The 12,655-nt window shown below is 34.9% G+C and overlaps 1 pseudogene across 1 annotated transcript; it reads right to left on the bottom strand.

Annotated features, from left to right (window-relative positions):
• Positions 1-2,071: 2,071 nt before the first annotated feature.
• On the bottom strand, positions 2,072-9,675 carry LOC149188669 (protein CYPRO4-like; annotated as a pseudogene). The gene is made up of 8 exons (XR_016255829.1): positions 9,149-9,675; positions 7,027-7,089; positions 6,810-6,872; positions 6,647-6,703; positions 5,978-6,045; positions 5,792-5,873; positions 4,372-5,560; positions 2,072-2,478 (listed from the first exon to the last, which is right to left on the bottom strand). The product of XR_016255829.1 is annotated as a protein CYPRO4-like (transcript).
• Between the last annotated feature and the right edge of the window lie 2,980 nt (positions 9,676-12,655).

Here is a 12,655-nt window from a genome sequence, read left to right as displayed (position 1 = left end):
TTCTTTAACTTTTCGTATAAGCCCAATTTTAAAAATAAGACACTTCTACATGAAGTCACCTATTTTTTTTTAAATAAACGAGAATCACTTTTATAATGAAATTACTTTATAAATAAAAGTATTAAGCAAAAAGCAACTTAACAAAAAGAGAGCTTAATTTATAGTGGTTATTTTATAACTTATGTGAAATAATCTTTATAATAAAATTATTTTATAACTTAAAGTTGGACTCTTTTAAAGTAACTTAATGAAATAAAGATTTTAACTCAAGAATTCTATTTTAATAAAGTAACTTTCAATTGAGAAAGCTAATGCAAAATATATATTAACAATTATGAAAGAGGTGATTCTTTTTGCATGTGTTTACCCTAATTCTTATTTTTTTCTTGCAAATTTTTAACACAAGCATACACAAAAACAAGTGAAAATTTAAGGAAAAGAATAGATCCAAAGTTTAACAATATCATAGTTACATCATAGTTAACTTACCTACAAAATGCATGTTTTCTTTCTGTTCATGATTTATTAATTTTGCATGAAGCATAAAGAAAAAATATACAAAAAATAGATTTTTTGTCTTTGTTTTTGGTTTGTTCAAATTACACACAACAAAGAGTGTGTATGTATGTATTTATGTGTGTGTGTGTGTGTATATATATATATATATATATATATAAAGCTGAAATATTAACATGGTGTTAAAGATACTAATAACCATATCTTTGGATCTAAAAAAATAATTGTTTCTAGGGAAAATATAGACTTTTTTCAAATAAAACAAATGATGTTTCTTTCTGAAATCAACACTCTAGACGGGTGAGTTCTCTTCATATGAACTCTATTACCATGTTGTACTAAACACGATATTTCAACATAGTTCAACACCTTAAGAATTGGCTTATTCAAACAAATAAAACTAGCAATTGTCCCAAAAAGTACAAAGCGAGGCTGATAGGATTATTAAATTGGAATTGTTGAATTTCTCTAGAAGAAATGTTAGTTCAAACCTAACGGATGAGCATTTTGAGCTGGCTGAAATCTACCCCATACTAAACTGTAGAACGTCTCTCGACGCAATAATAATATGTAATAATAACAATAATAAAGTGATAATGATCATCAACAGAAAATAATTAAAGAACAAATAAACAAACCAAAAAAACCTATCAATTCTATTAAATAAAATAGCAATCCTACCTCTAAAATTTTAATATTATAATTAAACAATTACTCATAACATATAAATTTATTAATATTATATTTAAAACTATCATTATACATGAATCATATATGTTTTTACCACATATATATCATCATTCTGCAGTGACAAAACAAGCACTAGAAACAGATCATAAATAATTAAATGCATCTCTAAGAATTTTTGGCATACACATTTCTTAGACCTATACAAACAAATATGGAGTAAAAAATTACACAAACAAATATGGAGTAAAAAATTACACAAACAAATATGAAATAAAAAATTACATAACCAAACTCTTAGAATTAAAACATAAAACCTTAAAAACAATGAATATATTAATAGGATAAATTGCGTATAAACAAACTGTTAAAAAAAAATGAGTCGATCACAGCAATGAAATCTTCCACTCAAGCTTATTTTCTTATAAAATCGGGCAGAATGGAGGCCTCGGTTAAGAAGCAGAAAAAAATCAATAGAATAAAATATAGCTCCCTCCCATGTGACCATGAACTTAAGCTTTTATAGCTAGTAATAGCATGCTACTCAATCTACCAGATCGCCATCAAGTGCATCTCTTCTGAATTTTCACGACAAAAATATGCATACCATTCAAAAGCCTCTCCATTTCCTCGAATTTCTCCATTATAAACTATCAATAGTTATATAAAATGTCAATACTGACCGTCCACTTAAACAAAATAAGAATTAAGTGACAGAGTTAGCATCTGGTGTCAAAATCAATTCATAACTTTACACAGACTTTCAAGCAGCATAGCTCATGTTCATCACTTTACACAGATTACAACAAGCATTGCTTCAAACGCACCAAATGCCCAATCTCTCAGCTATACAACAAATTATAAATCTATAAAGAATTTAGTTTTACTCCACTCCAATAAGGTGTGGAATGTTATATGCACAAGCCAGTACAACTGTTTATAATTCATCACTTGAGTTAATTGCTCAACGCCATGATTAGTGTGAAATGGATGTTATTGTTAAGATGCTATGCTGAAAGAGCTCACCTTCTTTGGTGTTGCAACCACAAGTGGAGCTTCTAGAGAATTTGTAATAGCAAATTTGTCATGCATAAATTTGCTATCCACAATGGATACATCTTTTGGAACAATCTTGTAGCAATAGCAGCTTTTTAGCCCATTCTGGCCCTTGTAACACACATGATCGTTGTTTTTTACTTGACGGAAGTTCCAGATGACAGAAAATTTACCAACAGTGGCAACTACATGGCGCTCCTGCCTTCCACTCTCAGTAACCTGCAGTGATGAAGAGAAATAGATGTCAGAAATTAGTACACTTGAAGAGCTAATAAAGGTTATATTGCAGGCCAACGGTCCTATAAGTTCAATTGCTACATGTTATGAAGTTGAAGTTATTTTTTGTGTACCTTATCCCTTCATAGGCAATTGCTAACTTTTAATACATTATTATTTTTTTATAGTGGTGATATTGAAAAAGCATATGGCCAAATTTTTGTGTATCTGTAAGGCCATGCTTGAAATTTGTGTTTGGGAGAATCAAGACCTATTAAAAATTAATGGAACAGTTCGGGGAATTCATTTTTCTTGAAAGAAAGGTGATGAGCCATGTAGCAACAAGCTGAGAAGGTTTTCCAAGTAAAATAGGATGTTTGGTCTGAAAATTAAAGATGCTATTTTAAAGGCCCCACAAATTACTGGATATTCAACCAGATAATTCGACCAAGCAACAAAACGTTGAAATTCACCATCTTGTGCCCGTTGAAGATCTCAAACTTTGGTTCCTGGTGCGGAGACTAATTTATTTTAGAAAAGGCTAATTGCATGTTGGCCGCATTTCCATACCATTTCTGTACCAGAAATATTACTGTCCAGAAACGACACCAAATTTGGATAGTGCAGTTCATTAAGAGAAACAGATTTGTTGTACATAAAAAAGTCTTAAACTTTGAAAGAAGTCCCCAAAAGTATTAATGAAGTTCTGAGCAACTTAGGTACTCTGTTTTTTATTTTTTCATACAATATCACTGCTTTTCAAAACATCATAGTCTAATTCTTCTATGTTTGGTTCTTTCTCAAGCATATTTTTTTTATCAATTTTGTCTGGAATCCAGGTGGGATTTATTGAAATCACAAGTTTGGGCCGTGAAGGCGGCTAGTATCCCAAGGGTTTTTCAGGGCACTGAATTGATTTGTGCATTCAAAAATGAATTTTAAACAACAACAAATCACGATATAGTCAAAGATTTATCACTAGATTCTGTTTGGAAAAACTGGGTTTTAAGTGAATTGAATCCATTTATACATTAAAAAAAATAAAAATTATGCAGCAACCAATAACAATCTGGTCAAAATTTGCATCTCCGAATTCAGATGCAAAAAACTAAAACTTAGAATAATTAGGCTGTGCCCTTTCAAAAAGACTTTGCTGGTTTAGAAAATGCTTAAATGTGACCAAACACTAGTACAACCCCATGGCTAATAGCTACCCTGGCTTATAGAAATTTGTTCAATTTTTGGTTTACAATTTTTTTTTTATCAATTTTGTCTGGAATCCAGGTGGGATTTATTGAAATCACAAGTTTGAGCCGTGAAGGCGGCTAGTATCCCAAGGGTTTTTCAGGGAACTGAATTGATTTGTGCATTCAAAAATGAATTTTAAACAACAACAAATCACGATATAGTCAAAGATTGTATCACTAGATTCTTTTTGGAAAAAATGGGTTTTAAGCGAATTGAATCCATTTATACATTAAAAAAAATAAAAATTAAACAGCAACAAATAACAATCTGGTCAAAATTTGCATCTCCGAATTCAGATGAAAAAAAACTAAAACTTAGAATAATTAGGCTGTGCCCTTTCAAAAAAACTTTGCTGGTTTAGAAAATGCTTAAATGTGACCAAACACTAGTACAACCCCATGGCTAATAGCTGCCCTGGCTTCTAGAAATTTGTTCAATTTTTGGTTTACAATTTTGCGAGTGCAATGGATAGAAACATTCATTAATTTACTTTTCATGAAATGGAAACCAATGATTTTCAATACATACTTTGAAACAAGTAGTAGTTGAAGTTCAAAATTGAACAGGACATTAAAGTCAAATAAACAACATAAGGGGAAGAAAAACAATACAGATCAGAAGACCAAAATGCATATTAGTAACAATTACCCAAGAGAACTGACCACCATGGAACTTATCCTTTCCAGCCAAATGTGCATCCACTGGAGTAAGCTTGAGCAATCTCGGAGCTGGAATCTTGTGCCCCTTCCGCCCAGAAACTCTTGTCTTTGACTGTCCATCTTTAACCGTGAAGACAGTACTGATAAGAATAAGATAGGTATTAGTAGTCCCAAGAATCCACTTCGCATCATAAGTAACATCAACATGTGTGATCGGTGATCCAAGAGCTGGAAACGCGGTTTTTGCCACCCTCATAGATGTTTTCCCATAAAGCCGAATCTTCCCATCACTGGATCCAATCACCACGCATCCATCCCCAGTAGTTGCAAAGCACTGAAAATTTGTACCTCTCGCAAATTGATGACCATTGGCCCAATTCGAAACCGTGTTGTCAGACTGTTGAACAATACCATGCCTATCCCTCATATCCCACCTGCACAGCCTATTGTCATCAAGCCCCATGAAGGTCGACTCTGCAGCATCCAACTGTGCACCCTTGCTAACATTTGTAATATCCCGCATCTGGGAGTCCCATCCTTCTCAAACTTCCATTCTGCCACAACCTGCCCAGTCTCAATATCCAGTTGGTGAACCCTTGCAGCATGAGGCTTGCCCTGCTTGGCAGGGCTCATCAACATCATATTGGTCTCTGCTCTCATGAGAAGACCCTTCTTCGGTGTAGAGTAATAAGACCCATCACCCCCCAAATCCCCCTACCTGAACTTCACAGACATGCCCTTCCCATGGATCCCATGGTGCAAATTCTTGGCTGCCTCAATGCCAGTCTCACCGACCAAAAAGCTATGACCGAGGGCACCCATGGCCAAGCTCTGTATACCACCATTAGTAGCCTCCTCAATCTCTTCATTCAAATCCCTATCCTCGTCCTCTAGCCCCAAGCTCTCCTCTGCATCTTCCCAGACAGAATCATCTACAGTCTGGGGATTAGCCCACCCCATGAAATCCTTCCCAAACACCTTAACCTTGTTTTCCTCAGTAGCCTTGAGCAAATAAGTATTCTCAAACATACAATTCTGAAACTCTGTAACAAAATCCATGTACCCTTCACGATACAGAAGGCCACCCCATATAGTCATGATCGAAGCCAAGAAGCAGAAAAACCCATTCATAGATACAACAATAACGTGCACGCTAGGAGCTATGATAGTCCAATGATCTGACAGGTTTAAAGCATGGGAAAATCAACCCTCAAGAAGCCACAAGTAACTTCGCAATAAAATATAAAATATAAAAGCCTGCATGCCGCCTTCTTCATTTAAGAGTCTTCAGCGCTGGAAACAAATCATTACCTATTTTCCAGATAATTCATAGTAAGATTAAAATTGGCTATACCACAGTATGAAGTCAGCCCCGCTGAGACAAATAAATGTACATTGAGAAATCTTACCTCCAAATCCTGGAATAATCCCAAATTGAAGTTCTGGAAACCCAAGCTGTGCTTTTGGGGTTGAAATACGAGCATGACAAGACTGTGTAAATTAAATACATCCATGATAACTCAAAACATGTAAGTTCCCAAAATTCCCCTTCCAAAACATAAAATTACAAGAGATGGACAATCATTGCCACATACCATTGCTAATTCTAATCCACCACCAAGCGCAAGCCCTTGAATAGCAGCTACGGAAGGTTTCTTATCCTCTATAACAACACCAAAAGGCCAAAAAGGTCAGAGCCAGAAAAAAAAGTTCCATCCTAAAAACAGTGAACACATAGAATCCTTTTCCAAACTTTCAAGGGTGCCTAAACATCCATCAGAATCTTAATTTTTTTATGTTAACAATATCAACATATCCAGCTACGTATTACAATACAGGAAAACATGTAGAATCCTTTACCAATACATTGATGAGTTCCTAACTATGCTATAAGAATGCTACTTTTAATTGTACCATCAAATCCAACTATACTCTACAATAAGCCTAGGTATCCATATTTTGGCACATTCCTAGAAAAGCTCAAAATGTCAAGGGTATGATAATTTCACTTTATAGTATTCAAATAACATATGGAAAATAATGATCCAACAAAATGTCTTTTACAAGAATTGATAATGTTTTTTGAAATGACAAGTCAAAGTAAAAGCAACATTCCTCTATCTTATACATTATTTGTGGATTTGATAATAGCTAACATTCCCGAGATACAGTACCCCCACTTCAGCCTTACATATCACCAACAACTTGCAACTTGCAACTTTAGTGAAAACAAAAAAAAAGCAACATATATAACAGACGCCTACCTTCAATAGTATTGATCATAAGATCAACAGAAACTCTACCCAAATGTGACAAGTTCCCTGCTAGATACACAGTTACAGAGAATTGAATATGAGCAAACATGGAAACCTTTGAAACAATCTGCAACAGAATTTGAATTTTGTATGAAAACTTAGTTTGGCATACCAGTCTGTTGTACTTCCTGGAGAACGTTGATGTCAAAACCACCTGAGAATATGCTTCCATTACCTAACACTGCCAAAACAGAGACATAGACATGAAATCATCTCGATTTTTGAACAGAAGCATTTACATCTCTCTCTATATATATGAATATATATAAAGATTTATAACACCATTGAACATTTAGTACAGTTTCCATCCCTTCTGCAATGTTGCATACCAGTGACAACAATGGCCTTCACATCATTTCTCCTCATTGCTTTGTCATATTTTTCTTTCAAGCCTGCAAGAATTGTAAATAAAACCAATTGAATGGTTACTACAGATATTAAGTTAAATGGTAACACATATGCTAATGCATTACTTACACCCAAATATCAACACACAAATGCGTACGTCATTAAGCCTTCTCTTTCAATGAACATAAAATTATGACGTAGTCAACTACTTACTGGACAGTAATATGATGAATTTGGTAAGGTTGACCTATGATTTCGAATTGGTATGTGCAAATTAGTAGGCCTTGGAGGATTGGTTTGCATTTTATAATCATTTTAATTTGACCTTATCTGTCCTATCCTCATATGACAGAGCTGATATCAGTTTGCTTTGGGAAAAAGCCATGATGCCCTTTATTTCCAGCCACAGCACAGTTTCTTTACTGCTGAAGCATTTCTCAGTTTCAATTTGCCTCCCATCCAATATCTCTACTCCTCGCTGCTTTCAGTGCCGAGCTTTGGACTTTAGCAACCCCTGAGCCACTTAGTCCGAGTTCTGCATTCTCCATCTCTTACTGATAATGCGATCTCTGCTGATACATCATCTCAAATCCACAACTTATCTTCATACCTAGTTCCGCCTCCTTGTAATTTGGAGACGACAGAGGCGGTATTGGATACCGTAGCTAAGACACCCTCTCCGATTTGAGTTGAAAACAAGTAAAGATGAGCAAAATGACCCCCGAATATGCCTTTATAGATGCTCTGGTGAGTTTATTCCAGTTTGACTTAGCAAGACTCACAAGGCAGACCGCACAAGAACTTTTGACCAAGTATGCGTTGACATGCTGAGTATTTTCCATGAAAACGAGATGTTATCAAGTTATCCTGGGGCTGACCATTTTTTTCCAAGGCTTGACCAACTGGGTTGACTCGACTCACCGGATCATTCAGACTCAGAGAGATCATGTAGACTCAGCAGAGTCTGGAAACTATGATGGGTGGACAATACAAGGTTCTCTTCTACCCTAACCCTCCGTTATTGTTCCATTGCTCTAGCAAGAAAACCTGATCAAGGGCAGGCTCTTCCTTTTCACAAACCCCAGGATGATATTATACAAATGCATAATAGTCATATGATAAATAAAAATCCTCAAATCCACCCCTCCACTGTATTTGTAATGAGACCTAGCATTCGCTCGAGCCGCAATTCATGCCAAATCTGCTTATTTAATCATTATCTTCAAATCTTTTGGTTAAAATTAAGTAGAATGTTGCAGCCAGGGATCTCCTATAATATCTCTCGATGAATGGACTGCAGAGATAATCCTCTGCCACAATGTAAATGACCTGCCTAAAATATGGAGGATTCTAAACAGAATTAAGCAGAATTTGCAGATCTAGTAATTCTCAACACAGTAAATCACGAACCAGAACCCATCTCAAACAGTTATACCTATTTCTCTGTTCCAGTCAAACACACGCAAACATGTATGTGTTCATGCACCAGGCTTTGGCCAAGAGGCAACTTGGAGCAGTTGTCGTGAGGATGAACCAGGTTCAAATTCCAGTTTCCTCGCTCCCCCTGCCTAATGGATAGCTATGTGTAGTATTTATTGTATTTCTGCTGCAATGATGATCCGACGCCTAGCTGTCGATATTGTACTGGTTGTTGCTATTGTTGCTTAGCCTCAGGGCTGTTGGTCTATTTGTGGCCTGGCCGCCGCAGTGAAAGAGGTTTCAGACCAACCAATCATGACCTGTTCCCAATGGGTGTACTACACACACAAGGCTGTGAACTATTGTGGAATTATCATCAATGCTCCCCAGTCCACACACTCACCAGATCTATAAACCACTCTGCGCTATCAAACTTTACTATTTATTTTCAGGTGTGTGTGTGTGAGTTGTGGGATTGGACCTATTTTAAAATCCTAGATCTGTGGTCAAGAATTTCTGTTTTCAAGTTCCAAGAGAAAGATGGCAAAGCCCTGCAAGCGGAAGAGTATCCGAAAAATGCACCTTCAACCAAAAACTGATCTATAATAATAACGAGGCCTGAGATTCCAGACTAACTAAATAGACGTAAAATTATTAAAAAAATGATAGAAATGAAATCCTTACCTTTGGGCCATTGTGCAAGGATGCTTTCCTTCAAGGTGGCAACCGTGGTGGCAGATAAATATCTTCTGGGACCAATTTCTGTACCATCATGGAGCCTGAACTTGACCTCCAAATACTCTTCCCCTGACATTTCTCAAAATACCCAGATCCTGGTTCAGAAAACCCTCTAAAAGCAGCTTAAAACCCTCAGTTTGGGAACCCTTGTGACACCTTAAAGGGTAACCCAGAAAAACGCTATTACAGGTTTGGGTTTCCTCAAAATAAAAAACTATGATAACATCTCTCGCAGATACCCTTCATAAAACACAGCTTCAATCTGCAAACTCCACCATTTGTAACACCCAAAAACTCTTCTGTTTGAAAAAACTTGAAATCAAGGTCTTGGCAATATTGACCTTCCTGGAAGCAAAACAATTCTAACCCAGAACTACAAAAAATGGAAAGACCTGTCAAACACTAAATACAGCCTGATCCTACAAATAATTGAGGCAATGATGCATCTTGCCTGACTATTTATTGATCATTGCAGCGGCTGTTAGTTCCTCAACGCTGCCCCCCTCTGGCCTTTCCATGATACTAAGTGCCTGTTCCTCGTCCAAGTATTAAACAAAAATCACTCCAGTCCAGGCATTTCACCTACTCTGTCATATTGTGAGAATGAAAAGAAGGAACCGCATCGCTGCTAACTCTACACTGCCTTCTCAGTAATTTGTAATGTTTTATTCACGGATTACAGGGAGCTGTAACAAATTTGCGGATATTTCTGCTGCGAAATAAAAGAAGGAACCCCATCGCTGTTAACTCTACACTGCCTTCTCAGTGATTTGTAACGTTTTATTCACAGATTACAGGGAGCTGTAACAAATTTGCATTTTATTCACGGATTACAGGGAGCTGTAACAAATTTGCCGATATTTCTGCCTGCTTCATGTAGTGGGTGATATTTCTGCCTGCTTCATGTAGTCGGTGAAGATTCGGTTTGCCGGAAGTTCTCAATCACTGAGAATAAACAGAAATTGCCTAAACATTAACAATTTGCCTGCTATATGCCCGCCAGATGTCGACGCCAGGTGTCATCCTCAGAATGAAAGGGACGACGAAAGTCTCTTTCAAAGGGAAGGCCTATCGGCCTAAAAATCAGTACAAAAATAGATTATTTGATTAAAACACTCGAAAGATAAATAATCCCAACATAAACAGTGAATACAATATATTAATAAAAAATTATATAAAAATTTCCAAAAATAACCCTCTGACACATTTTAAACAAACAACATAAATCAATTACCTCCAATACAAATTTTAAATATAAAAAACATTTTAAATATTAAATTTCATAATTACATTTTTATATTAAAAAAATACACTATAACTCAAACAAATTAAACCAAATAAATTCAAGTGATTGTTTTTACTACGTTCTAATAATGATAAATTAAATAAATATACTTAAAAAGATAGAACTTCGCTCTTCTAACTAACTTCCGGGGAGGCCGACACGATGGGAGCAGAAACAGAGCGAAAGGTTGGCAACGTCAGCTATTAAATAAGTTGAAATAAATGAATAACGTATTGCGAGGGGGAGTGTTAGTAATGATAAATCGTAGAATAGACGGCAAAGGCATGTGTCATGGAGTGCGTGGTGGAAAAGCGTTTTGCATGCCGGAACCGACCTTCAACCCTTGTAATTGGGCATGAGTTGTGCATGTGTACGGAAGTTATTTGATGTGGTTTAGTGTTTTTAAGTATATGCCATATTTGTATGGGTGTCGTTTAACTAGGCGGAGGAATTGCTCAGATGGCCAAAAGTGGTTGGAATTTGGGCAAAAAAATTTCAAAAAATCTTGTAAAAGCAGTGTTTGAATCGTGTTTTTGATGGTGGAAATGGATTCAGTACCATCAAAAATCTCTAGGACACCTAAAATTTTGAAGTTTAACAACTATAATGTGGATTTACAAAAATCCTTGTCAGATTTTCTCTAAATATGACCGGAATTTCCATAACTTTCCGAGCAACTCATCCACCTCATTAGACTACGCGTATTTGTATGTGTTTTAATATTTTCAAGGAGGTGTAATGTTAGGGTACTTTGGGGAAAACAAAAATGGGACAATATTTTTATTTTATAATATTTAAAAAATGTATATTAATTAAGTGGTTTTATAAATTATTAGTAACAAGGTATTTTGGCTCAGAGTATGTTTAATTTTGTTTTTGCTTGGTAAAGAGTTTATATTCATTGGATTTAAGGAAAGAAATGGTTAAAAATCTTCTGATTTTGTTTGGCAAACAGTTTATATTCATTAGATTTACGGAAAGAAACGGTTAAAAATCTAGAGGTATTACAGGGGGTCCAATTTTCTTTAAATAACGATGTTATTTGTTTGGCAAAGAGTTTATATTCATTGGACTAAAGGAAACAAATGGATGAAAATTCAATGCTATTTGGTAGGAGTGAAAGTCTATCTCCTTATGGACCACCAATTGGTAATTACAGGTGACTTGATTTTCCTTAAATAACCATGCATTCACAAATAGCAATCATTGATGACTCTCCCCACTTTTGATTTGACTACTTAGTTAGAATTTTATTCAACATTCAAAATTATAGGTGGCCTGATTTTTTTTTGAATAACAATACATTCACAAATAACAATCATTGATGACTCTCCCCACTTTTGATTTGACAACTTAACTAGGATTTTATTCAACATTCATAATTACACTTCGCTTGATTTTCCTTAAATCACAGTGCATTCACTAATACCAATCATTGATAACTCTCCCCACTTTTGATTTGACAACTTTGTTAGAATTTTATTCAACATTCATAATTACATGTTGCTTGATTTTCCTTAAATAATGGTGCATTCACAAATAGCAATCATTGATGATTCTCCCCACTTTTGATTTGACAACTTACTTAGAATTTTATTCAACATGCATAATTACAAGTCACTTGATTTTCCATAAATAACAATGCATTCACAAATAGCAATCATTGATGACTCTCCCCATATTTTATTTGACAACTTAGATAGAATCTTATTCAACATTCATAATTATGATCGCTTGATTTTTCATAAATAACAGTGCATTCACAAATAAAAATCATTAATGACTGTCCCCACTTTTGATTTGACAACTTTAGAATTTTATTCAACATTCAATGAACCAGAAAACAAATATACAAATTTAAATTCCATATTCAATATAAAATTTATGATAAATTAATATATTTATATTCTTGAAATTTACTAAGATATTTATGTTATCGAAATTTACTATCCTAGCATTTATAATTTAGAAACTTAAAAAATTATCTCAAACGTTATATAAAAAATAAAAATCAATAGCGTGTAATGATAAAGAAAGTGAATAACTAAAAAGTAAACCGATGCATATAATAAGAAATAATGATTAATTTTAGTCTATCTTTTTCAATATTAATTTTTATAGCGATTTATTAGATTTTCCAACTTTACATTGATTATATGAGAAAAGGG

The sequence above is a fragment of the Pinus tabuliformis genome, chromosome 3_1 (assembly GCF_031772625.1).
Source record: "Pinus tabuliformis cultivar Carrire ecotype Pingquan chromosome 3_1, CPIR1, whole genome shotgun sequence".
Taxonomy (NCBI): domain Eukaryota; kingdom Viridiplantae; phylum Streptophyta; class Pinopsida; order Pinales; family Pinaceae; genus Pinus; species Pinus tabuliformis.
This window is presented reverse-complemented; position numbering and strand designations above follow the sequence as displayed.